This window comes from Canis lupus, chromosome 1 (assembly GCF_003254725.2).
Source record: "Canis lupus dingo isolate Sandy chromosome 1, ASM325472v2, whole genome shotgun sequence".
NCBI classification, from domain to species: Eukaryota; Metazoa; Chordata; class Mammalia; order Carnivora; family Canidae; genus Canis; species Canis lupus.
The window spans coordinates 22,697,252-22,722,953 of NC_064243.1; the positions used below are offsets into that span (position 1 = coordinate 22,697,252).

General features: G+C 40.5%; 1 protein-coding gene across 3 annotated transcripts in view; it reads right to left on the reverse strand.

Annotated features, from left to right (window-relative positions):
- The window catches only part of DCC (DCC netrin 1 receptor), a 1,086,886-nt gene that overhangs the window by 1,028,607 nt on the left and 32,577 nt on the right, over positions 1–25,702 (reverse strand). The window lies entirely within an intron of this gene.

Below are 25,702 nucleotides of genomic sequence, written 5' to 3' on the forward strand. Positions count from 1 at the left end.
TCAAGTGCTGCTGAGGAGGCTCTTCCCAAGTGTGAACCATGTTACTGAGAATTAGCAGCAAATGCATTATTTAGCGAGGGGTTATGCTTTGAACATTGGCAAAAACAGAGTCATTGCTCCCTCCCCTACCTCCTTAGCTGGTCTTTCCTGAAGAATGTTCTCTTTCGTTTGCTTCTCATCAGTTTTCCACAGAGTCTAGCAAACAATTGTAAGGGATGGGTGTGTGTGTATGGGGTGGGGGGGGGATAAGGAGAATCAGAGAGAATAAATAGCATTTTTCTATTATACTCTTCCCTCTAGAAAACATGTCCTACATGTTCTCACTAATAGCTCTTTAGGAGAGACATTAAAATACATTCTAACCGTGAATTAGAACACAACTGGGATGATTACCAGCTTTTCTTATTTAATTCTAGACCCTCAAGTCTCATTTCTCAGAATCTAATTTCTGATTCCTAGGCTACTGGTCAACGTCCCTTTTTGTTTACACTATACGCCAAACGTAGGGCAGTGGCCAAAGAGATGGCCAAAAATGGTCAAGTGTGTCTGTTTCCTTAACCGAAACTTTCCATTTGATGCTATGGTCCTGTGTCACTCCCTCTGCGCAGGAAGCACATACATCAGCAGCTTAGCCTATAACTCAGTGACTGAGCGTCTGTGTCTGCTCCAGGCGGACCTGGACACTGACTATACTGTTTTAAGCATAATCCTATAGGATGATAATTAATTAGTGCTTCTTTCAACTACTTTGAAGACAAAGGCACTATGTGAGCGTTCAGGATTAACATCCATTAGTATTCCTCTTCCTACCGGCAACCCAAGTTTTCTGTGCGTCCCCTATTATCACTAAATGCTGTCTTGCAAACTCTTCACAAACATTAATTAATGAATGGTGACTCTAGCCCAAATGTACCCTATATAAAGGAGTACTAAAGAAAGGAGATAGGGACATTAGTCTCATTAGTTACCCATTTTGAAATTTAAAATGTAACAAGAAAAAAAATTCAGCTTATTTTATAACAGAAAGAAAGAAATAAGAAGAAGAACCTTTTAGGAGGAAGATTCAGGACTGGAGCCAACTCTTACAAGAGGAGGTGGAATAATGATCCCAGGAAATTCTCAAGTCACAGTTTGCTGTGTCCTTCTCTGGGGTGCTGAAAGGATAGAGAGACTAGAAAGGAAGACAAGGAGAACAACTACAGGGGGTAAAATCAATTGGTAGAATGGACTGCAGGGACTTGAACACAGGCCACAGAGGCCCATCTCTGCACATCATTGACTTCAACGCATTCTTGCCCCATGGAATGAAATATTCTGATTAGCTGAAACAAAGTCAGATGCACAGCTCCAAATCTGCTTCGAATGTTCAGAGGGTGAGTTATCACCCTTTTCCACCTCCAAGGAACACGCTGCCACACGTACCATTAATATCAGGTAGTTACTTTCAGTCCGGGTGAAAGAAAAGCCCCACAGCTAAAAGGATCTCTAAAGTATAATGCAGCCAGATACTCCCACGGATCCTGAGCTACACATACCACCCTTGACAGGTTGCACGCTTGCTGACTAGAAGACAAATGCAAGCCAACCACAGAGGTCAAATTTCAGGTCCTATTAGGACTATTATGTTAGGATCTCCTTCTTGAAAACATCTTCCCTTCTATAAATGTAACAAAACCGAGGAGCAAAATAACTGGAAAAAGAAACACAATTTTATTCTTTTTACAGAATGAGGCAAAATAATTTATGACAGAAAAGCTATGCCATAAATATCCCCTTTTGGAAACTCTTCAGCATGGGCTACTTTTGTTAAGCCTTCTTAAAATTGAATGTAATGAAGTTTTAATTGAAGAAACCTTGTCTTTTCCTGGTAAATCTCACTCTTGAAAGAATACTCATAATTCACTACTCTAGGACTTAGAGCAGCATTCAAAATTAGATCCTCAAATTATCACTGCTCAGGCTGAATGTACCTGAGAACAAACTTCAAAAGACAAATGCAGAGGAAGGCTCTATTTTCAGTAACTTTTTGTTCTGATGGTAACTGCAGGCTGAGTTAGCAAAGTCAAGAATTCCTAGGAATTTTGGGGTGCCTGGGTGGCTCAGTCAGTGAAGCATCTGACTCTTGATTTCAGCTCAGGTCATGATCTCAGGGCCTTGGGATGGAGCAATGTGGAATGAACAGCTCCACACTCAGTGGGGAGTCTGCTTCGGTGTCTCTCTCTCCCCAGAAAAATAAGTAAATCTTTAAAAATATAATAATTCCTAGAAATTTTAAAGTCACAGCTTGATGTGGACTTTTATTTATTTATTTTTTTAGGGAATTTGAATTGTTTGTCTACATTGCCAGGTACCTTGATGAAGGTCAGCTTTGTTCAGCCATTAAGTGATCATAATGTGAATTTTGCTCTATCTTTATTCTGGGGTTTGTAAGCAAGGGGTCCAAGTCAGGATGCAACCAGCTGGATGCTATAAATGCTCACTTAGTAAAGGTGGGGAAATGGGGACATTTGGTTTGGTCATATTCTGTGCCATGCAAATTCAGGCGGCAGCCAGGACATGGATGTGGTCAGACTCTGGCCTGTGGGAAGATATGTTGATGACATTCTGTGGAACTTATCCAATCTCGATAAATAGCCCTTTCTTCTGAGCTCCAACAGCCACCAGAATCTGCTTTTGAGTCACATGCATTATTCAGTTTGGCCAATACGTTTATGATGCATTATTATTTTTAACTTGCTAGATTCTATTTTTCCCCTAAAATATAACTGGTTTATAAGGCATTTTGTCTAGGAAATGTTAATGTACTTGAGAAGTCGTGCACATTTTCTTGGTGTCTGTCATGTGACTGATTTCAAGATGGCCAGTGTTAGTAAAATACAGTTCTATATTTTGTATTTCTTGCTGTCCTTATGAATTAGAACCAGTACTGGGATGCCTCGGTGGCTCAGTGGTTGAGCATCTGCCTTCGACTCAGGGCGTGATCCCAGAGTCCTGGAATCGAGTCCCACATCGGGCTCCTTGTATGGAGCCTGCTTCTCCCTCTGTCTCTTTCTCTGCCTCTCTCTGTGTCTCTCATGAATAAATAAATAAAATTTAAAAAAAAAGAATTAGAACCAGGACTGATGTTACTTATAATATAGTCAAGTTGAAAACTGTCAAAATGAAAGAAGGCATATTTGACTTTGAAATTCATTTCACACATTTTGGTTGGGCTCTGAACTGCCATGGAGAGGGTATGTCACTTTCAAATCTATTTCCATCACAACATAAAAATATGATCAGAAGAAAGTCCACAGCATGGGATTTGGCACAGTCGTACTTATTTATTATCCATTCATTTGTCCAACAAACATTTACTGTTTTACTGTTTTGGGGCTAGGCATTAATTCACTCATTTATTTAATAAATTAATTCATGCGTTTGTTCCACATATAGTGGGCCAACCAACCTTGAGGAATTTAGAGTCCAATGAACATTAACAAAGATGTAAATAATCATATTATCGTAGAAAAAACCCACTATACTATAACCATATAGAGCGATTCTGACAAGACAGGAAAGTGAGAACAAATATCTCTGTTTCTAGAGGTTTAGGAGAGTTTCTCAGAGGTTTGACATTTGAGGTGGGCCTTGAAGCTGAAGCAGAGATTCAAAAGGCAAGGAGAGCTAGGTGGGACTCTTAAAGAACCTAATGCTTTAGGAATTCTGAGTAGATCAGCAACACTGCATCATGGGGGACGGGGTATGATGAAGCAGGCAAAGGAGTCAGAAAATCATGTTGTGCTTCATGATGGTAGGTCTTCTCTTCCCATTCTTCCAACAGAAAATTATATAAACGTGTAAATAAGGAAAGGCATACTTTACATAGATATGGAGAGAATAAGTAACTATCCAATACCTGTCGTTTATAAAACAGCGTGCAAGCCCAGTGGAAGAACAAAGACTTCTATAGACTCTACCTCTAGTGTTTGTTACTGATGTATTTTGGTGAATAAAAGTTGTTTTGTGGTATTTGTGTGCATAGGTGTGTGTGTACACAGCTTGTCCTTTCTACTAAGTCATTAATTCTTGAAGAGTCTGAATGTAAGACCGTATATTCTTCTTATTTTTATTCTTCCAGCATCAATTGTTGTGCCTTATACGAAGTAGATGCTGAATAATCATGTAGTTAAAGAGGGGATGAGTAAGTCTGTAATCTAATTGAGGAGACATTGTTTATGCATATAGAAACTTAAAAAAATACCCAGGCTGTCACATAGCAGTGCGTATGGGGATGCCAAGTGAATATGGAGGCAGTAAGACCTAAGAGTTCACGATGGGAGGAAACTAAAATACTGAGGACAGAACAATGAACTTCTCCTTGAAGGATGAATCAAGTTGTGAAAGAAGAAAGATCATTTGAAGAGGCTCTAGGATGTCTGGATGAAAATTTCCAAATACCAGGCTCATTTAACATGACTCAAAAACTTTGCCAAGAGAGGCTGCCTGGGTGGCTCAGTGGGTTTAGCGTATGCCTTCGGCTCAGGTCAGGATCCCAGGGTCCTTGGATCCAGTAGGAATCCAGCTCCCCGCTCAGCAGGAAGTCTGTTCCTCCCTCTCTCTCTATCCCACATCCTCTCTCTCTCTCTCTCTCTCTCTCTCTCTCTCATGCTCTCTCAAATAAATAAATAAAATCTTTAAAAAAATACTTTGCTGAGACAATGTGGGTTATGGGGGTCCAGGCTGTGAAATTTACCACCTATCAGACAAGATCAATCAATCAGCTTCGTGCTCCAATTCCTAATTCACGTCCTCACAAAGTCAAACAACAAACAACCCTACAATCAGTGTTATTGCTGAGAAAGAAAATCAGACGAGGGCAGCCCGGGTGGCTCAGCCGTTTAGCGCCACCTTCGGCCCAGGGTGTGATCCTGGAGACCTGGGATCGAGTCCCACGTTGGGCTCCCTGCATGGAGCCTGCTTCTCCCTCTGCCTGTGTCTCTGCCTCTCTCTCTGTGTGTCTCTCATGAATAAATAAATAAAATGTTTAAAAAAAAAAAAAAACAGGAGGAGCTGTTGATGAGGCCTTGCAGCCCATCCCATTACTGAAAAGTGAATAAATCAAACACCCCAGTCAAAATACATGGCACTCCTACCCATTCTTTTCATAAGAAGTTTGTTTTGTTCCATGTTTAGCCTAATCCGATGTATCCTGAGACACTTAGAATTAATAGCCTGTAACTGGAAGCAAATAGAGGTGGGGAGACTTAATGGAAACAAAAATATCATACAAATGTAAAGGTGGAGAGCTAGTCAATACCACTGGCAGGATTTCAGGGCAACGCATCCTGTTATCCTGCCAGCCCTCCTGTGCAAAGGCCTGCTGAATCAGATACGCAGCTATAGCAACCGTGGGCAGCATTAGCAACAGGCAGAGTTAGGTTCCCAAAGAAATTAATATACGTCTGGGTAGAGCCCTCATAGCAGCTCATCATCACATGAAGTAAAAGAGAAAAAAAGAAAAAGCCAACAGACAAAACCTGACGTGCTGCTCTTCACAGGGGAAGGACCCCTGCGCGCCAAAGCCATCAAGGCGCAGGGTAGCAATGAATTTGCACTCCCTCAGCCAGGCTAGTAAAGCTAGTACTGCTTAGTGGCCAGCAAATGTTTGCCAGGTGCTTTCCATGGGCGAGGATCTGGGCTCCAAGGAAGAATTCACCTGCAGATGAATAAATGGGATCTGCCACAGGGGCAGCGTAGGCAGAGACTATAGGCCAATGATTCCCAAGGTGTCCCATCTAGAAAAACAGCATCAAGGCCCCCCGGGAGTTTAGAGATGCAAATTCCCAGGGCCACAGCCTCAAATCAACTGAATCCTGGTGATTCGGACTGAAGCTGAAGTTTGAGAATCACTGCAATTTAGGGGAAAAAAAAAAAAGAACAGGTCTTTTCAGATCACAGCATCCCTGGTGAGGAGCACCATTCCCTGAGAGGCGGCTGCAATCAGCAAAGTGCTACATCCTTTGCTCTATGGGAAAATGCTTTCCTATACATTGATTTTATTTATTAACTTGTCCAATCTGGCAAACAATTATTGAGTACCCACTACATGCCTGATATTGTTCTGGGCAACAGCTAAGGAAAAATGAACAAAACACAGCTCTCTCTTTGAGGATTACAAAGACTAGTGGGGGAATAGCCTTTTGGCTCTGCATGCCAGGCATTTATTTAATATGTTTTTAGTTACTGTTCATTAAATTGAGAAGACCCATCAGTTACAAAACAACTGCTTGGCTCAACTTATTGATTTTTAAATGAAAATTTACCAGTGTTTGCCCATTCATTACAATATAATGCACTATTCTATTTTATTGAAATTTTCCATAATGAAATCACAAGGCAACTGCTCTGTTGATTAAATATTCATCCCAATGGGAGTTGTAAGAGCTACAGGAATTAATATTGAGCCACAAACTTTTTTCCTACTAAGGGATGAAGAAGTTCAGGCCATCTCGGGACTTTTTCCAGGTGGCGCAGGCCAACTTCCGGGCACTAACGATTGATTATTAATTAACCTGAAGGTTTTCCCTGTAAAAAGGTCACTGAAAGGGTTTCAAGGAGCTAGTAGTGGGCAGACCCTAATGCTGAGGAGCAGCATCCCGCAATCACCTGATTGCCAGGAATATGGGGGGGGGTCCCCCAATTGTTGATTTTCTCTGCTCTGCGGGAAGCCCTAGCTCCTTCACTGGCCTGGGGCTGTGCCCTTGCTTCGTGCCCTAAGTGTTGGGTGCCTGATAGCCCTATTGTCTTCAGACACAAGTTCCCCTCTCCTAGCCAACCGCAGATTTCAACCTAAACACCAAAACACTCTGTTTTGGTCTGTGGCGTTGGTCCCCTGAAAGCTCAGGTTGGCAACCTCAGTGAAGAAAAAATCCACACAAAGGACTGTCGTCGATTTATCTACATTGATAGTTTTGGCTCTCACAGCTGATAGATGTTAGAGGGTGTTGTTTTTCCCTCCCCCGTTTCCCTGTTTATTTTATTTCTGATGACTTAGCCGCAGGCTGTGTGTCTGGGAATTGGAAGGGAGGGTAGTCTCTTTCTCAAAGTGAGTTGCCAATCTGTCAGACATCCCTGCAGCTCTCAAAGATTTTCGTTAACTATTTTGCAGACAAATTTTCACTTGCAACAGCTCATTTTGGCTGCTCTCTGTTTGATGCCACTGTGTCCAGCCTAAACTTAGGTTGAAAACCAGTGTTATTAGGGCTCCTCAGGTTTACCCAAAAACCAGTGTTCACCAGAAGACACAGGGCCAATGTGACCTAACGCAGGTGTTCACCATTTGGATGAAGGTCTGGGAAGCTGCAGGGAATAATTCTTAAAAGCCTGGCTTCTAAAGCCTATTGCCCACTGACTCTGGCTTTAAAAAAAAAAAAAAAAAAACTGGAAGTTGGATCGTTCCAAATCTCTTGCAAACAATATCCAAGTAAGTGAAACCTGAGCCAGTGCAATTCGACATAGCCAAAGAGAGATTGGACCACATGCCTTTAGAATAGGAGTGGCTCTAGCAGGACCATGTCTTTCTAATACAGACGAGCTTCTCGGTCTTTTATTTGTTGGTTTTCATTCACGGTCTTATAGAATGTGCTGAATATAGTCAATGAGGATATAATTGATGCCTCCTGTGAGTCGAACAGAACGAGTACCGGGCAAATTGAGAAGGATGTCATGTGTCGGGAGCATTACGGCAGAAGTATTCTAAAATCATGGAACCTGAGTCCAGAAGGGACCCTAATGATAATCCAATCCAGTAATTTTCAACCCTGGCTGCACTTTCAAATCTAGGTGACTGGTCCGTGGTTGGAGTCTCATCACTGGAATTGTTTAAAAACTCCTCCAGATGTCAATGTGAACTCAGTTTTGAGAACCACTTGTCTAGAACACTGTTTTCTCACCCCCAAGTCTAACATGTTTTGGAGTTTCCTTGACAGTATGTCAAAACATAGACTTCTGGGCCTCAGCCCCAGAGATGGTGATTTAGGCGAACATGGGTGGGGACCATGAATCTGTATATATAAGATGCTCCCTTGTAGTGCTGACCCAGGTCCGGGTCCGCATCTGGCTCAGTGGTACTCAAACTTCATTGTGCACGGAAATAAAAATAAAACAGAGGTTAATATATGAATTTCTGGGTCGCATCACCAAATCCAAGAATTTGCATTTTAACAAGTTCCCACATGGGCCTATACTCTAAGAACCACTGATTTGGATCATTTGAGGATGAATAAATACATTTTAGAACCATCTAAAGTAGTTTTTTGTTTGTTTGTTTTGTTTTGTTTTTGTGAAACTACATTTGCACTCAACTTTTTGTGGGACTCCATATGGTCCAGGTTAAGAATCCGTAATATAGTGAATCTCTATTACAAAGAGCATGTCATCCTTCCCATTTAATAGATAAGAACATTAAGGCTCAGAGTGGAGATGACTCGACCATGACCACATAAATATCAAGAGCAAAATCTATGCTCCACAGTTGCCACTATCCCATGTCAGAGCGAAAGCCCTGGCAAGAGTTCCAAGGCATTAGGTGGAAAACTGATTTCATCACTTCTTAGCTCCTGGGGCTGGCCCTGACTTTGGCATGGATAATTCAATAAAAAGCAAACAGCTTCCCTTGCAAAGAAAAATTATAACAGCTACATAAGAACAGAAGAACATCCTGAAAGGAAGATGATGTAATTCTCTTCCTCCTAGATCCCCATGCCTGAAGCAGATGCTACTGGTGTTACATAGTCTGATTCCAATCCTGTAAAAGACTGGAAAACAGAAGGCAAGTCTATAGTCCTCCCATCTTGTAATTTTATCATGTTGGTCTTTCTTTCCATAAACAAAAGCAAGCATCACTAGGTTAGCTGAGTAAGTGGAACATACCAAATCAAAGAATGTATCACCAATAAGGGAAGCATGGTGAGAAACAAAGATATCCAGCAGGACTCAACAAGGTACCACCCCGCTGCGCACACGGTAAAGTTTTGGGACCCCTGATGTGTACTGTAAAGAACACACTGCTGATTAGAACTAATCTTTTCTTCTCCCATCTATTCACATTATGTGCAAAGGGAATGTGAATTGAGTTTATACATATAATACCCATATATTATTTGTGACTATGAGTCATTAGACTTGACTATAACGTTTCTTTTTTTTTTTTTAAGATTTTATTTATTCATTCATGAGACGCAGAGAGAGAGCAAGAGAGGCAGACACAGGCAGAGGGAGAAGCAGGCTCCATGCAGGGAGCCCTACGTGGGACTCGATCCCGGGACCCCGGGGTCATGCCCTGGGCCAAAGGCAGATGCTCAGCCACTGAGCCACACCTGGGGATCCCGACTATAATGTTTCTATCATAAATTATACACAGTCATTCTGTTAATAACATTGACATGTGGAAATGTAGCATCCAAGGTTCCAATCAGTTCAGTCCCTTTATTTATTTTTTATTTTTTTTTAAGAACATGATAGTGATTCATGCAACTACCACTGTTTCCAGCATGGATGGAGAAGTTCCTGTTATTAGGCTGAACAATACCCTATTTCGGTTTACTAAATTGTGTATCAAGAACTCCAAGACAATTACTCTATTTCATTCTATTACTCATCTATCTGTCTTCTACAGACACTTACCTAGAGCTTCACGTTGATTCTAAAGCATAATTAACAAACCAAGAGTGTCCTTATTCACACATAACCAAATGAGCATGTGCGCTCTAACAGGCGGGCAGTCTGTATGACTCATAAAGCAGATTTGATTTTGACTTATTGGTGTTTATGCCAAGAATCTGAGGAGTCGAGTAGTTGACATATAGCACCATATTGGCAGCTTTAAAGCGGACACACAGATTTGTGCCTGACGTTAGCTACCCCAGTGGAGCAGCCCCTAATGCTTCTGAGCCACGCATCTGTAAGTCACTCTCCAACGATATGCTGAAAAAGGAGCATGAGTGTACAGCAGCATAAGCACGCTAAGTAGGTTTCCAGCCACCTGACCCACAAGGGATCCAGAGATAAAGCCAGAGAAAGCAGAGTTGCTTCATCAAGATATCAACCCCCAATCACAACATGGCACCCATTAAAGTTTGAGCAGTGTCCTCTATAAATAACCCAGGTATTTTATTCCCTCTGGGCCCTCAAACTGGAAGAGTATTGGAATCTATGGATCCTTCTGATTCTGGCAAGACGACAGCATTCATTGACAGCTAGTGGTCAAAGCAGACCACAGACCGTGGTATTTCTCTCTGGTCTACATTTCTCAGCAGGAAAAGCAAATCTGAGTTCCTCAGCCCTGCCAGGTCCCTTATTCTCAAGCTAAACCTTCCCACACTTCTAATCAGACAACTTTGACTTCTTCTGATGTTCAAGCTATATATTTCTGTTGAGGTTGTGCAGAGTTAGCAACAGGATTGAGTCTGTCTTTACTGTCTTCCTGTGTGCGTGTTGGCTTTCCTTAAAAATAAATACAACCTAACATTAGAAATTGAGATCCATAAGCAACTCTTGAAGGCCCTCACAATCGCCCATTATATGGACAGAGAAGAAAAATCCCTGGAAAAGAAGTTGAGTTCCAAGCTGACCCTGCCAACTAACAAACTTGTGAAGTTTGAGATGTGCCAGTTAATGTCTCCAAACTCCTGTTCCTTCATCCTACAAGGTGGAAATAATATTACTCTACAATACTGGTTTGAGAATCGAATAATGGGATAGATGTACACAGAAGACTAAAAGCACAAACATGTGCGCCCCCCCCCACACACACACACTGTGATAGGTTGTTCTACTCGTATATTAAGCTGAAAAGAAGGATGATAAAACGTCTATCTAAGGGGAGGATAGAACCCACAAACTGGCCTATATACATTCCAATTGCTAAGGCAGCGAGCGGTCACTATGTGTGAGACACTGTGCGCTGCCTGGGGAAGTACAATTAAAACAACTTGACGATTCCTGACCTTGGCAAATTAGGAAAAAGAAGGATATAGAGAATAACTAATATTTTGCCTAATGTGCCAAGTAACCATGATCCTTGGCACCTTAAGCAGGTGTCCGGACTCAGGATGCTGTTTTCCTCATCTCCCCCATCACCCTAAAAGGCCACCGGTCTCCTTGGAGCTCTTGGAGCTCCTCCTCCACGTGTTAAGGAGTAGATGCCCACCCGGGGCTCTGCAGGGCGGAAGGACTGAAGCCGTTCTGCTCATCAGCAAAAGCAAATGATCAGTGTTAAATCTGATCCACATATTTAAAATGAACTATTTGCAAACTTTTTCATTTTAAAAATTCCTTAGGGGGAAAAGAATAAACCACAATGAATCCTAATAAATTGGAGTGCCTGTGGACAGATCAGCCTTTGCCAGCTCCCCAGGAGCCCAGCAGAGCCACAGCTGTTCCTCCTCCCTTGCCGACCCTGGTATGTTCGCTAGAAGAATGACAGAAGCAGCATGAGAAGTTATGGGGTGCCTCCCAGCAGGTAGAGTTTTGGAAATAGATCCACCTACTTCCAAAGTGATCTGCAGTCACTCTTCAACTACTGAGAAATTGGGAAGGAACAGAATTAAACTCATGGGGGGAAAAAGTCTGTAGAGTCAAAAACTTGAAAACCAAACACAGGAGCCTCATAGAAGAAGAATATTTCCCTTGTTGAAGACATTTTGTCTTCATTTTGCCTGGGCTTACTGATTCTCATGAGAAAAGAAACTTTAGGAGCAAAACATCCTGGACCTAAATTCCACCTCTGCCATTTTCTAGGGCTATGAAATAGGGCAATAAGTTCTGAAAAAATTTGGGATATGAAAATGAATTGGGATAATAACAAAAAATGGGGTAATAAATCCATGCAAAAAAATTGTGATAATAATCTATCTCCTTGTTTGGACTGGAAGTAATATTTTTGAAGTAGTGAGAACAGAGTTTAGCACTTAATCTCCCAATGCAAGGAAGCTTTTGTTACTTAACGAATCAACCCACAATCATCCGCAATTAGATGTATGCTATAGACTAGACTTTCCTGAAGGGAAGGGGCTCTCTGTTCTAGAGAAATTGATCAAAAGGGGAAAGACCTCAGAAGGTGCACATGGGTTTTCAAGATTTCAGTGATCCCACGAGAGAACTGACTTATTATCTAGGGTCTGCCAAGTAACTCTGTTTCCTAGTTGTGTATCAAATGCCCACAACAGGAGCATTTTCCTTTACAAGTCACCCATTTCTTACTTAAATCTATACTGTATTTCATGTAACTATTTACTCTGTTACCATAGAAGATAATTACAATAGTTTAGGGTTTCTCAACCAGATCACTCGTGCCATGTTGAGTCGGATTAGTCTTTGTTGTCCTTTGCACTGTAAGATGTTTAGCGACATCCCTAGACTCTAGACACCAGATCTCAAGAGCATAGGGCTGTCAGATTTAGGAAATGAAAACACGGGGCACCCAATTAAATTTAAATTTCGAATAAACAATGAGTAATTTCTTAGTATATGTGTCCCATATAATATGTGTCTATGGGACATATACTCAGAAGTAAGAAATTTCAATGTTTATTATAAGTTCAAATATAACTGGGCATCCTCTAATTTCATCTAGAAACTCTACTGTATAATCTTCCTTATGCTGACAAGCAAAAATATCTCCAGATATTACTAAATGTCCTGTGTGTGTGGGGGGGGGGGGTGGCAAACTGTCTTCTACTTAAGAGCCACTACAAAAATGGATTCATCTGCAAGATAAAACAGAAACACAGAGGGACGCTTCACGTGGGCTAGCCAGGCCTGGAACATCAGAGCCTGGGTTCTCCTAGAACATAGGAAGGAGATGAAGCTGTGGACTGTCCTCTGTACTCTTAGGGCAGAGAGCTCACAACTGACACCTAGGAGGTGACGTATTGATGATGGTTGAGTGTCCTTATTCCTAAATGGCCTCTGCCTATTAATAAATATGAGCCTCTCCAAACTTGTGTTGTGCGGAGACACTGTTGCCCAAAGATAACCCAGAGGCACGGGGGTTTGTATCTCAAACTTCCATCTCCTCTTCCCCGTGAATCATGCGTTGAGGGACACAAAGCTGAAAATGCTTGGAAAACTCCTTTCCAAAAAACCCCAAACAAAGGAACCTCTATTTTTGTGTGCTTCCAAAGGCTACTGCAATAGGCACATGGAGTCCTTCAAGAAAAAAAAAAAAAGCCCAGAGGACACATTCTCCCTTTTTTTCAGTTCACCTGCAGGAAGCTGACCGGATCTTGACAGCCCAAATGAAAGTTTTGCTGAAATACTCGTACCAAAGGGGCAGCTTTCACACAGTCTGAAGGGAGTGGACATAACCATGTGAAAGACTGCAGGGATTGCACCGAGGAAAGGAGCGGCCCTCCTGAAAGAAAATGTGTCTGCGGTGAGAGTTTGATTTGCAACCAGGAAACAAGAATTTGGCAAAGCCTAAATAATAAGCAAAAACCAATGCTCTTGTCAGGTCACTGAATCTTGGGAACTGTGTTCCGACACAGTTGGTGGGAGGGAGCCCTGTTGTATGGGTTGTGGCCACAAAGCAACCGGTTGCCAGGAAGATGCACAACGTATTCACAGAATCCTAGAGGTGCAGAGACTTCAGAGACTCTCTCCTCCACTGTCCACTCCCAACACTGTGCACTGTGCACAAACTATGTGTGGGTTTTGATATATCAGAAATTGTACATGAGCAAAAAAACTGGCCACTGAGAATTCAATCCCCAACCATTCCCTTCCATAATTCCTAAAACCAAGAGCTGCTTCTTTTGCTAAGTTCTGCTTGGCTGCTTTTCCCTCTGCCTAAACCATCTCAACCAAGATCTCCCAACACATATTTCCAGAAATAATGTATACGCTTTGGGGTTTGAAAATCAAGGCTCCTCAAGCTAATTAGCTTGGTGAAAAGTAGTTTTCTCCAGATGCCTCCGCTCACTGAAAACATAGAGAAGTCAAGGGTTTCGCCCAAAGTCATGAAGCAAGTTGGTAACAGGAGACAGGGCCTCCCAGGGCGCCTCCTCAGTCCCTGGACCCGGCTGTAGTTGCAGGTTGCTGTGCCCATTGACGCGGATACTATTACAGGTCACCGTGGCCAACGTGGGATGACCTTGGCACACAGTGCCAGGGACAATCTCTTGCACAGACGCTCACAGCAAGGTGAGTGGCATTCCCTGGAATGTGCTTACCCTGAGGAGCCAGATCTAAACGCCCCTGAAGAATATCCAACAGGGTGGCCAGGGATCAGCTCCGAGCTGCACAGCATTACCAGTGTCAGACGCAAATGAAGGCCTTCACCTTGACTAGGTATCAGCTGGATCTTTAGAAGCATGTACCATGTTCACATATAAAGCAAAGTGTAGAGAGGAAAGGAGTCCTTTTGGATTTAACCTGCTAGAACCTTGTCTACAGCTATGGAGTGTTTGAGGGAGGTGGGTACACAACGAGGCCTGAGCGAAATGGCTGTGCCTTCCCCTGCACTGGAAAGATCTCCCAGGAGCTTTTCTCCTTGCTTGTCTTGCTGCTGGGAAGGTTGTGTCCAAACACAAAGCAAGACTTTTTTCAGAATGAGGCTCCAGCAACCTGAACATACATGCAAACACACCAATCCTGTGCATGGGAAAGACTGGGGAGAAACATAATCATCCCAAATCCTTTCATTCCCCAAACTATTAGCCATAGCTTATACAGTTTAAGAATCTCGCTCTGTGCATGGGAGTTGGAAGAGCTCTTAAACACATGGGAAAGATGGTTCCAAATGAATTTGAAAGAGTTTGCTACTGATGAAATAAAACACCATACTCCTGGACCTAGCTCACTTTCGGCTTCATTCCGTTTTTCAAATTGAAATAAACGTCTGGCTTTTATTTAGCTATATTTTATGGCGTCAAAAACCAGAGCCACTCGCCCACCAGTGTTTGTGACACGGCCTACACCAGAGTGAGCTTCAGAGGGGATACAGGGCTTCCAAAGGAAGGTGGTTCTGCTCCGTGGTGCATGTTGTGCACTGTGCCCAAACTGTGTGTGGGTTTTGATATATCAGAAATTGTACATGAACAAAACAACTGGCCACTGAGAATTCAATCCCCAACCATTCCCTTCCATAATTTCTAAAATCAAGAGCTGCTTCTTTTGCTAAGTTCTGCTTGGCTGCTTTTCCCTCTACCTAAACCATCTCAACCAAGATCTCTCAACACATATTTCCAGAAATAATGTACACGCTTTGGGGTTTGAAAATCAAGGCTCTTCAAGCTAATTAGCTTGGTTAATTAATATATCACTCCATTTCTTTCAAAACTTATTATGCTCACAAAAGGCCTGCTGGTCCAACGGAAGACGAATGAAAATACATGACTAGGGAAATATTACTCAAGAAAAAAACATAATTTACCAATTGGAAAACTAATATGAGGATTACCCAAATGCCTTAATGACTTTCTATTACTGGTCCAAATTTAAAGTCTTTTATAAAGGGAAAAGTGAAAGTGATGTCTCTGTTAAGATCTTAGAACTAGAACTGAATACAGATCTTTCAAAGATGAAAAACACCCTAAAAACTGTGACACAGGAAGTCAGCTGAAACAGAGGTTCAAGCAGAGTCGGCTTTGTATGTATGTTCGCATGTATGTCTGCCTCCTGGGAAAGTTCCTTCAACTCCCATAGCCTCTGCTTCTCAGCTGTGAAATGGGAAAATCATATGTTGAATGTTGGCTAATGTTGAATTCTGATCAGATGCCAGGCGCCTCCAAACAGCCTCAAGTGAGGATTAAACAAGAATGTAGATTTTCATATAGCAGTGATATATATATATATATATTTATATATATATATATATTTATATATATTTATTTATATTTATATTTATATTTATATTTATATTTATATTTATATTTATATTTATATTGGTTTCTAACTGGTTATCATAGCATAGCAGTAATAACATGTGAATAGATCTGAAAAGAGGAAAACTAAGTGACAACTAAACCAAGCACCACAGAGCCATATTTAAATATAAAAAAATCTTATGAATGACTTGAATCACTTGGAAGAAAAAGACATTAACTTGTTTGGTGAGTAGCCAGGTTAGACTTTAGACTCAAGTATCTGAGTTAAGGGAATTTACATCCCAGGAAATCATTACTACTACTACTACTACTACTACTACTACTACTACTACTAGTACTACCACTGCCACCACCACCACTGCCACTACTACTACTACTACTACTACTACTACTACTACTACTACTATAAGGAAGTATCTAGACTCACTTCATTTTCTGGGTATTTGCAAACTATGGAACTATGTTCCTGGAAGGGAGACTTCTTCAGAAGAGGAGAATGAACTAGCTGATCTACAGGAGCATCATTTTGAAATGAAGACTTGTTGATTATTTCGTGGAAAGCCTCTACTCTCTTGGAAAAAAAAAAATAAGGATGCAGCCAAGCGCACTCTCCTTTAGCTTCTATGTTTGCTTTTTCAGAGAAATATAAGCCATGGTTCTGAAGCATTTACATTTCATTTTCCTTTGTTCTACACACTATTTATCATCCTACAAGGCATTTGAGCTTCTATAAAAACCCTCTGGTTCTCAAGAACTGTCAAAGCTTCAGTTATTTGTTCTATCACCGTGTTGAGAGCTGATCCACAAATTTATTATTTGAAGAGCCTACTGATTAAATTAGTTCTACTGGTATACCTCACTTTTCGTTACTGTTGCTTATCTGTATTCGAAGGAAAGTGGACTCCCTTCCCTTGGGAATGTGAAAAGTTTTAGTCAAATATGAATGAAGTGATTTTGAAGTCAGAGTAGACTACCCAAACATATACTTTTAGTTTTATTTTACAATTATCTTGCATTTCTGCTAATTTTCCACACGGACTTGGGTGAATCAATTTCTGAATCGGACATACCAAAGTAGGCAGAAAAAGAAAAGACACAGTAATTTTAAAAACAGGCCAGCAATGCAGTCCCTCCTGAACACCCCATCCCCTCTGTGCTGTCCCCAGAACCGTCCCTCTTCCCCCATGCCCAGTGGCCATCAGAAAGCTGTATGACCCATATTCACATTACGGATCTTTTGGAACTTTGCGCCACCCCAGGAGAACTTGTAGACTTTGCCTTCACACTGCAGGGAACGGTCTCTGCAGGAATAGGATGACCATGTTATCACAGGTGATACCCACTTACCGGTGACTGTGACTGCACACGGCTCCTACAAACCTAAATAACGGCTGAGATAAAGGAAAAGCTTTGACTTACAGAGAGAGCTTCAGCCAAGAATTGCCAAAACTCCAACCTTGCCTCCAACATCAAGGCTGGTGTCCACTGTAGCTCCTCATGGCACAGAGGTTTCTACTGACTGCGGAGGTCATGTGTCATCCGGCCCCAACCCTAGCCCCATGAGCCCCTGTCTCCCAGGGTCTGGCTAGAACTGGGAGGTCTAAACACTCATATACTCTGCAGCTTGCAGTCACGAGAAATGTACACCTTAGATGACAAATGGGAAATAACTAGAACAACAATAGCATTTCAGAATATCATTCTTAAAACACTAATGTCAGAAGATTCACGCAATCAGAAGTGATTAGAGGTGAGGGAATTTTTTTTAAATTTTTTTTAAATTTTTATTTATTTATGATAGTCACACACAGAGAGAGAGAGAGGCAGAGACACAGGCAGAGGGAGAAGCAGGCTCCATGCAAGGAGCCCGACGTGGGATTAGATCCCGGGTCTCCAGGATCGCGCCCTGGGCCAAAGGCAGGTGCTAAACCGCTGTGCCACCCAGGGATCCCGAGGTGAGGGAATTTTAATCGGAAAAGTATTCTGAGACAGTACTGTATGGGAGATAAACAGGGTCTGTCTAGATACACATGGAAGAAGGAATTGGTGCCGTATCAGGCTGAAAGGAGACCACGAGAAAAATTAAGCAAGTTGGAAAATTCCATGGTAAAAATATAGAACCCTGGAGACTGACTGGATAAGATGGAGTAGAATTCAGGGAAACTGGACAATGAGTTTTGGGATTGTATCAGACATCACAATGAACTCTGAATGCAAGAGAGAAACATGAAAAATTCAAACAATATGAAACACAGACACAAATAGGAAAACGAAGGATATTTTAGAGAAAAAAAGATCTTTGAATGAAGTAATATTTTTCTAAGTATAAAATTAGTGAAAGAAATCATAAAGAAATATATCTTTGCCTCATAAAAAGGTAAAACTCCAGGAAATAAAAAGAGCATAGATAAAAATAAGACTAGCCAGGAAAAGTGAGAAATCTATTTGACATCAATATGGCAAAAATAATAGCTTTAATGTATAAAATAAATGCAATATAATAAACACATAAAGTTCAATGAGATAAGCAATAAGATATAAATAGAAAATACCAGCAAATTATATAACAGGTAACTCAGAGAAGTAGTTTAGCATATGAAAAATAGGATAAATATAAAACATGAATTTCTCTAATAATAAAAGACATGCCATTGAAAACATTTCAGGCAACAACTACTAGCATAAGGGATACAGTGAAATGGGCACTCCTATAGCCTTAGAATAAGGGGTCAATTAGTTCAACATTTCTGGAGAACCAGTCATCAATATCTGTCATGAGCCCTTATATGTTCATCATATTAACTCAATAATTTTATTTTGGGGGATCTATTCTAAGGAATGAATCAGGTGTAAAAAAGGATATGGCACAAAGATGTTCATCAAGGTATTATGTGTAGTAGTGAAAAGCTTGGAACAGATGTGCCAAATTAGGAAAATGATTAAATAGATTACGATACCCCTACATAATAGCATAATCTGGAAAAATCTAAATTATATTTGGGGAGAATTTTTAAAACATGCGGATACTATTTTGATACAATGGTGAGTGACAAACATTATAAGAGTGAAGAATAAAGGCTTGGAAGTCTAAGAGCCTGATTTTCAACTCCGGATTTGCCTCCTACACAGGTACATAAATACTACATGTTATATAAAAACAGAATCTAGTATCTGCTTCCCATTCAGTTTACTCTGTCTCTTGTGTTCTGTATCTCCATTAAAGTCACCATCAATCTACCAATAGGCCCAGGACAGAGCCCTGGATGTCATCCTCGATTTCTTAATTTCTATCATCTTCCAGGTCACACTGGTCATTGTTGGCCATCTCCAAAATATCTCTCTAATTTGTCACCATTATGATTCTGACACCAGCATGTTGGTTCACCTCCAAGAAGTTTCTAACCTAAATACTTGAAATAGTCCTCAAACTGTCTCTCTGAGTCCAGTTTTATCTCAGTAAAATCTGTCCTATAAATTTTACCAGAATGTTCTCTCTAGAATGGAAATCTAATGATGGTACTTTCCTGCTTGAGGCATTTTAGAGGTTCTCTGTTGCTTGTAAGAATTAAGTCCAAAATGTGTAAGCTTGGTCAATGATGCTTTTGATATTTTGGCTCATATCCACCATTTCAGCCTCATTTACTCAAAGCCAGCATGTGCTTCTCTATTTTCTATGATGTGTACAAATCATTTATGTTATTAGTTTATTACTTTAATAAGAAAGAAGAAATTAAAGGGCTAGGGTTAGGGCTTAGGAGTTAGGGTTAAGGTTCTATTGGGTCATCAGCAGCTCAGGCCAGGTCTGAAGCACCCTCACTGGTGGGATAAAGGGTATGAAGTCAGTCCTGTAACCATGTCAAGAGCAGGACTAGCATAGGACCATACTGAGCACATCAAAGAGGCCTAGGAGGCCCAGTTCCTGTCTGTTCAGTTTCTTCAACACCATGTATGCCTCTGCTCTGCAATGTGAACTACTCCAATGTTGAGTTTACACCTGGTGTCCAGTGAAATATAGAGAACTCAACTTTAGCCTTAGAAGTAGCATATTACTTGATAAGGTTTTATTTCAGCATAACAAGAGTCTACCCTCGAATCCTGAAAAATCTCCCTTCCTGTAATGCTATGCCACCTCATGCATCGTCTGCCCTTTAGTAAATTCAAACGGTCGAAAACAGAAATTCCTCATTTACTGTAGGATCAAAGTACAGTCTTCAAGAAGCAATTTATAATTTCACAGTGATATCACTACAGTTCAAACATGATTTGATTTTTTTTTCCTTAATGAAGCCCTTTAACTTATGAATTCAGCAACACTAATTATTCCACTTAAGAAATAATTAGTGCCCCCCCTTCTTCCTTGTCTAATTAATACCTTGTATTCAAGCTGCTAGCAAAGGTTACAATGCCAAGTAGTTCTATATAATTCCTTTTAAAAAAAATTGATTTGAGTATATTCCCTAATGGTAGGTATATTAGCCTTAGAACAGCTCCTTTATGTCTGGCAAGCACTGAGACGATTTCATCCAAGCTGAAAGAGGTTCCCATCCCTCCTCTGCTGGAGACCCTCTGTGCTACAACGGCCAGCCCTTCCAGCCAGGTGAGAAAGAACACGGGGAACCATTGGACACATTGGGTGTAAAAAGCTACGTGCATCATGAACTCACACAATTTTAGATCTGAAACAGATCTCATAAGTTGTTTCCGTTTGATACAGCTCACCATCCTCATTCTACAGGGGAAGAAACGGATGCCTGAGGACAGTTTACACCATTTCTAAATTTATCTAAGACATTCAAAGAGACATATGTAAAGCCCATGGTTATCGCTCAAAAACCAGTGTTCTTCCACTGACTCAGAGTGCCCATCTCAAAGAACCATTGATGGTTAAAAATTGCAAAATGTGGAATGGAGGAAATTGTCTTTTTAGGGAGTTTCGACAATTTTAGCAGTCTTTTTTTTTTTTGTTTTTGGCTGCTAATTGCTTATGTATTAGCTTACCATAAACTATCATTTAAAGAAGTCCCTGGATTCAATTGGCAAGAGGATGTAATAGGGATCATCAAACTTGAAATTTAATTATGGATTTTCCTAATAATTTGCTTGATGGTTTCCAATAACACCTCATTTATCTGAAAGAGTAGAAGCTTTATTCATAGAAAACGTTATACAACCACAAACTTTGAAGACCTCAAAAAGGTCTCAAGTCTAGGGATACCAGAGAAGGTTCAGATCCTGCGGGAAAACTCCAAGTCAAAGTGCCAGATTTCTAAACGGCTTCAGACTTAGATATTCATTCTCAACCCCCTTATGCAAGGTTATTCAGGAAGTCTAAAAGGAGAACAGCTCCCCCAGCGAGGATGATTTTGCTTGTTCTTCAAAATTTGGGTATCAGCTCCTCTCCCCAATCTCTCCCCAGTTTCCTTTTTCTTGTAACAGACACAACAATGGTGTGAGTGCTTGCTACTTGCCGAACGCTATGCCAAATACTCTGCATAAATTCCATGGACAAATGTAATCCCCCTATCGGTGGTTGAGTTACTTTGCCCAAGGTTGTGACTCATAATCATGTTTGACTTGTTTCCCAAAACCCTCTTCCTCACTACACCATGTTTCCTCCCAAGATTCTCAGCAGGACCCAACCTAAGCTAACTCCTACACACACACACACACACACACACACACACACACACGTGTGCATACCCACTGCTTCTAGCTATGAAAGGTCTCAATGCCAAAGAGAATCTTAAGTATTTATGCCTCACAGAAGGCTCAACAGCTCCCTAGACTAACACTCCCATATTATGTTTAAAGAAACTGGCCCCAATGGATTGGACTATCTGCCCCAAGATTACCCAAGAACCTAGTAACTGAGCTGAAGCTAGAAACTAACTCTCTTGACTTCCAGTTAAGATTAAAGGCTCATGCCCAATACTACAAGTTGTAGAAGAAAAGTAATAAAATTACTGGGAAATCTTTGCCAATAAGTGACGCAAGAATACTGAATGAACTTTGCAGCTGGGAAAGTGAATTAAAGGACCATTACCACTAGCAGTAATTAGAGCTGAAAATGGTCATAACAGGCATGGCAGCAGAGATGAGAGCATGGGACAACAAATTAGATTCTTGGTCATAAGTGTTTTCTATTAGTGAAATATTTCGGTGGGCCAAAGCCCCAGATCAAACAACAGAGACGATAAGCAGTGAGACCAGGATTTAAAGCCAGATTTTTTGGATGCCAGAGCTTCGATTCTATCTACTATACTTGGATCCCTCACTAAGCAATGGGCATTTATTAAAAATGCTATTAAAAAAAATCTCAGAATAAGAAACAATTAAAGGACACAACACATTCCCCCTGGCACCTGAAAAAGGAGGTTTGCTGTGCAACATCTGTTGACAATAATAATGAGACCATAAGATGCTTTAAGAAATCTCATTCACTGTTCTGACTCCAAATCAACTGGTTTTTATTTTTTTTCAACTGATTTTTATATACACTTTAGCCTCACTACAAGAGAGTGTACACAAACTGCAGAGATATAAAATAAAGGGGAATATTCTTCTTTTTGAAAAGGGAAAGACCATTAGTTGACTATCCCGTAACACTCTTATATTAAAACAGTATGTATTCTAAACCATCATCTACCTGGTTCATGGTTATAGATCTTGCCTCACAAACAAGGTGACGACTTCCTCAAATGTTCACTGTATATCTTATCTTACAGTGCTGGGGTATACAGCAGGTGCTCAATAAAGGTTTATTGTATTAAAATCATGATAATAAGCCACTTTGCTGAATTGTCTTAATGTGAAATTCTAGACGCTTTTTTTCTTTTCATACAGTCTTCTATGAATTAAACTTCTATGTTTTATGGTGTTCTCATTTCTAACCAAATATAGCCAATGATTTCCATTGGGATAATTATAAATAATAAGGACATTTGCCTTCCTGAATAAGTATGAATAGCTTAGGCCTATACTTCTAAATCCATCTGAAGTCTTCGATCTATTTCTTCTTTTTATTATGGTCCCTTGAAACTCGCTTTGCACAGAGTCTATGTGAAAATCAAAATGATAGAATTCTTGGCATGGAGAACTGTGGAATTCCAGATAATAGGGGGGAAAAGGAAAAGAAATGGTTACATTGCTTATAAGTGTTTTGTTACATTTTGCAGTGTTTGTTATTTTGCAGTTCCTATAAGAAAGAACAGAACTACTACCATGGGTGGCAGAGATTCCACTTTTATTATTAGTTAAGTGAAAGCGAACTCCTGAGTCAGTTATGCTCATGGCTTAAGGAAAAGGACAACTATACTTAAGTGGCAACTGGTAAATCGCCACTGCTGTTCTGGCTTTTTCGACAGTTCACCAAGAATGAACAAAATAGTAATGTGGTAGCTCATGATCATTCCTAGAGAGTCACAGGAAAAATCAGTTAAGGGCATGTTGATGTGTGAAGGCTTTACAAGTAAACATCTCTGATCACAAGCTGATTGCACTGTACTTGCACCATTAAGAAAAGACAAGTAGGGCATCTCTCTAAGTGACCCATTGCAGTTATCAGTGGAAAATGCTCAGGACAGTAATGTAGGCTCATTCCTCTCTTCTAGAAAAATCATAATTTTAACTGCACAGGAACTATTCATCAGCAGCTAATTTAATTTCACATTTAGATCAATTAAAGAAGAAAAAAAAAAGCTTGAAGTTAAGCACTTGTTTATAAAACGTCCTTAGTAAAATTGCTCATTCAAAGAGCACTGCAATAACAGCTCTTTTCTCAAAAGGATTTTGTGTCGAAAGACAGAGGTTGTCTTCCATTAATGACACCTGCAGAACAACAGGCCCAGAAAAGGCTTCTGCCTAAAGATGTGATCTACCCACCGAATACTCCAGGCGTTGTTTTGATGACTTCACATTTACCGTCCATCACACTGTTCCTTCTCCCTTCCCATCCTCAACTTTTGCACATTTGCCCCTTTGTACATAGCTGGCTTTACTATTTCATTTACTCTAATGACCGTTACCTGAGTATACATATATTTAAGGAATATGCTAAATGCTGAAGGGGACGGGGAGATATATAATTAACTGGGATGATATTATGTAGAGTGCCTAGAATGGTAACCATGGTAGACATCCACGAAATGGTTGCTGAGAAAGTCAATGAATGAATAAAGAATGGAGAAGATGGGAAAGTGAACCATTCCCAGGGGAACGATCACAGACAAAAGCACAGAAGTGATCAACTGTTCAGCACATCAAGGGAAGGAAACTGCTTTAGTTGGTTCTTAGCACAGAGTATTCTCGAGGTTAAGAGGACAGGCAGTGTTCATGCACGCATGCACACACTCACACAAAAATATCCTCTTATTTTTGAGAAATTCAAGCCCCTCTTACCTACTCCTTACTGCCCAATGACAATCTTGACAGACAAGTGAACCAATTCCCACCTCATTCTCCATTGGAATTATTAAAGGATTTGCCTTATTGGGTAGCTCAAGACTTTTTATGAATGAGGATTGTTTCATTTATTCATATTTAATACCACAGCGTGACTTTCTGCCCTTTCTAACTGGAGTTTGTATGACATGCCATAGCGCAAAACAGTCTCCCAATTGAGGGCCACAATGTTTTGAGTAAAAGATGAACCTAGGATAAGGAATTAAATTGTGATTTATAATCTGGTTATTTTATATATAGCACCTCTGACAATTCGCTGATATTGTCTAAGCCATCTTCTTACAGATAAAAGAAGGAAACTCAAGGAGAGGGGAAGACTTGCCCAAAGTCACAGCTACAAGCCAAGTGTGCTGCAGGACTTGGATCCTCTGGACAGCGCTGTTCCCATAGTAATTGCTTCGCAAGGACCGAGAAACCTAAACTTTTATCTAAAATTCCAGAGCACTAATAACCTTTACCATCTGTCTTCCTGATTCAATACCCTAATAGTTACCCTGATGTCATAAAGTTTTCTCTAGGTTGGGGTCTAAACCTTACCTGTCATCCCCAGGAACACTCAACTCCTCAAAGTCTCCATTGCCTCATAAGTAAGCTGGCTTTGGTACTAGATCTTTTCTCACTACCCTGAATTATGCAAAAAAGACAGGGTTCATAGACTTCCAATCATTACGTTCCACTTAAAATTGAGAGACAAGACATGCACAAACTTCTCAAAGTCACATTCTGAGTCGGGAAAAGAATGCCAAATGAAGGTTCAAGATTTCCATGATTGGTCCACTGAGAAATGACACTTTTGTGTTAAACACTTAGCAGCAAGCCAAGATTTGTTCTCATAATCTTGTTCTGAAGAGTTATATGCAATTTCATAATGAATGATGAAGATTAATTATATGATATGATTAGGAATGTCTCAAAAGAGTTACACCAGGACCAGCATTTCATTATTTTCCTATATTATTAATAAAAAAATAGAGAGATTTGGTTTGCTAATTTATTTAACCTTGGATGAATCTTTAACATGTGTTTTATACTTTTACTTTTCTTAAGTTCCAAGTCTGTTCATACTTTTGACCCCCTTTTGATTGGTTTTGATATCTGGGTTCTTCTCATAGTAAAGAGGATCACAATCCTAATCCTACTGGATATGTAATTCTTAGTCTGTGCAGAACTAAAGGCTATATAGAGCTAAAAATCCAAATTCATTTTTAATCAAGGTCCTAACACACGCTTCAATCCAAAGGCAGCTACAAAGAGATCAAGAAGAGCTAAAAAGCCCCAAAGTCCCTTTCAGCAACTTTCAGCCTTCTATCAGATTATTAATTCTAGGAATGGTCGTGACATTTAGACAATGTCAGGGTCCCACGTGGCAGATA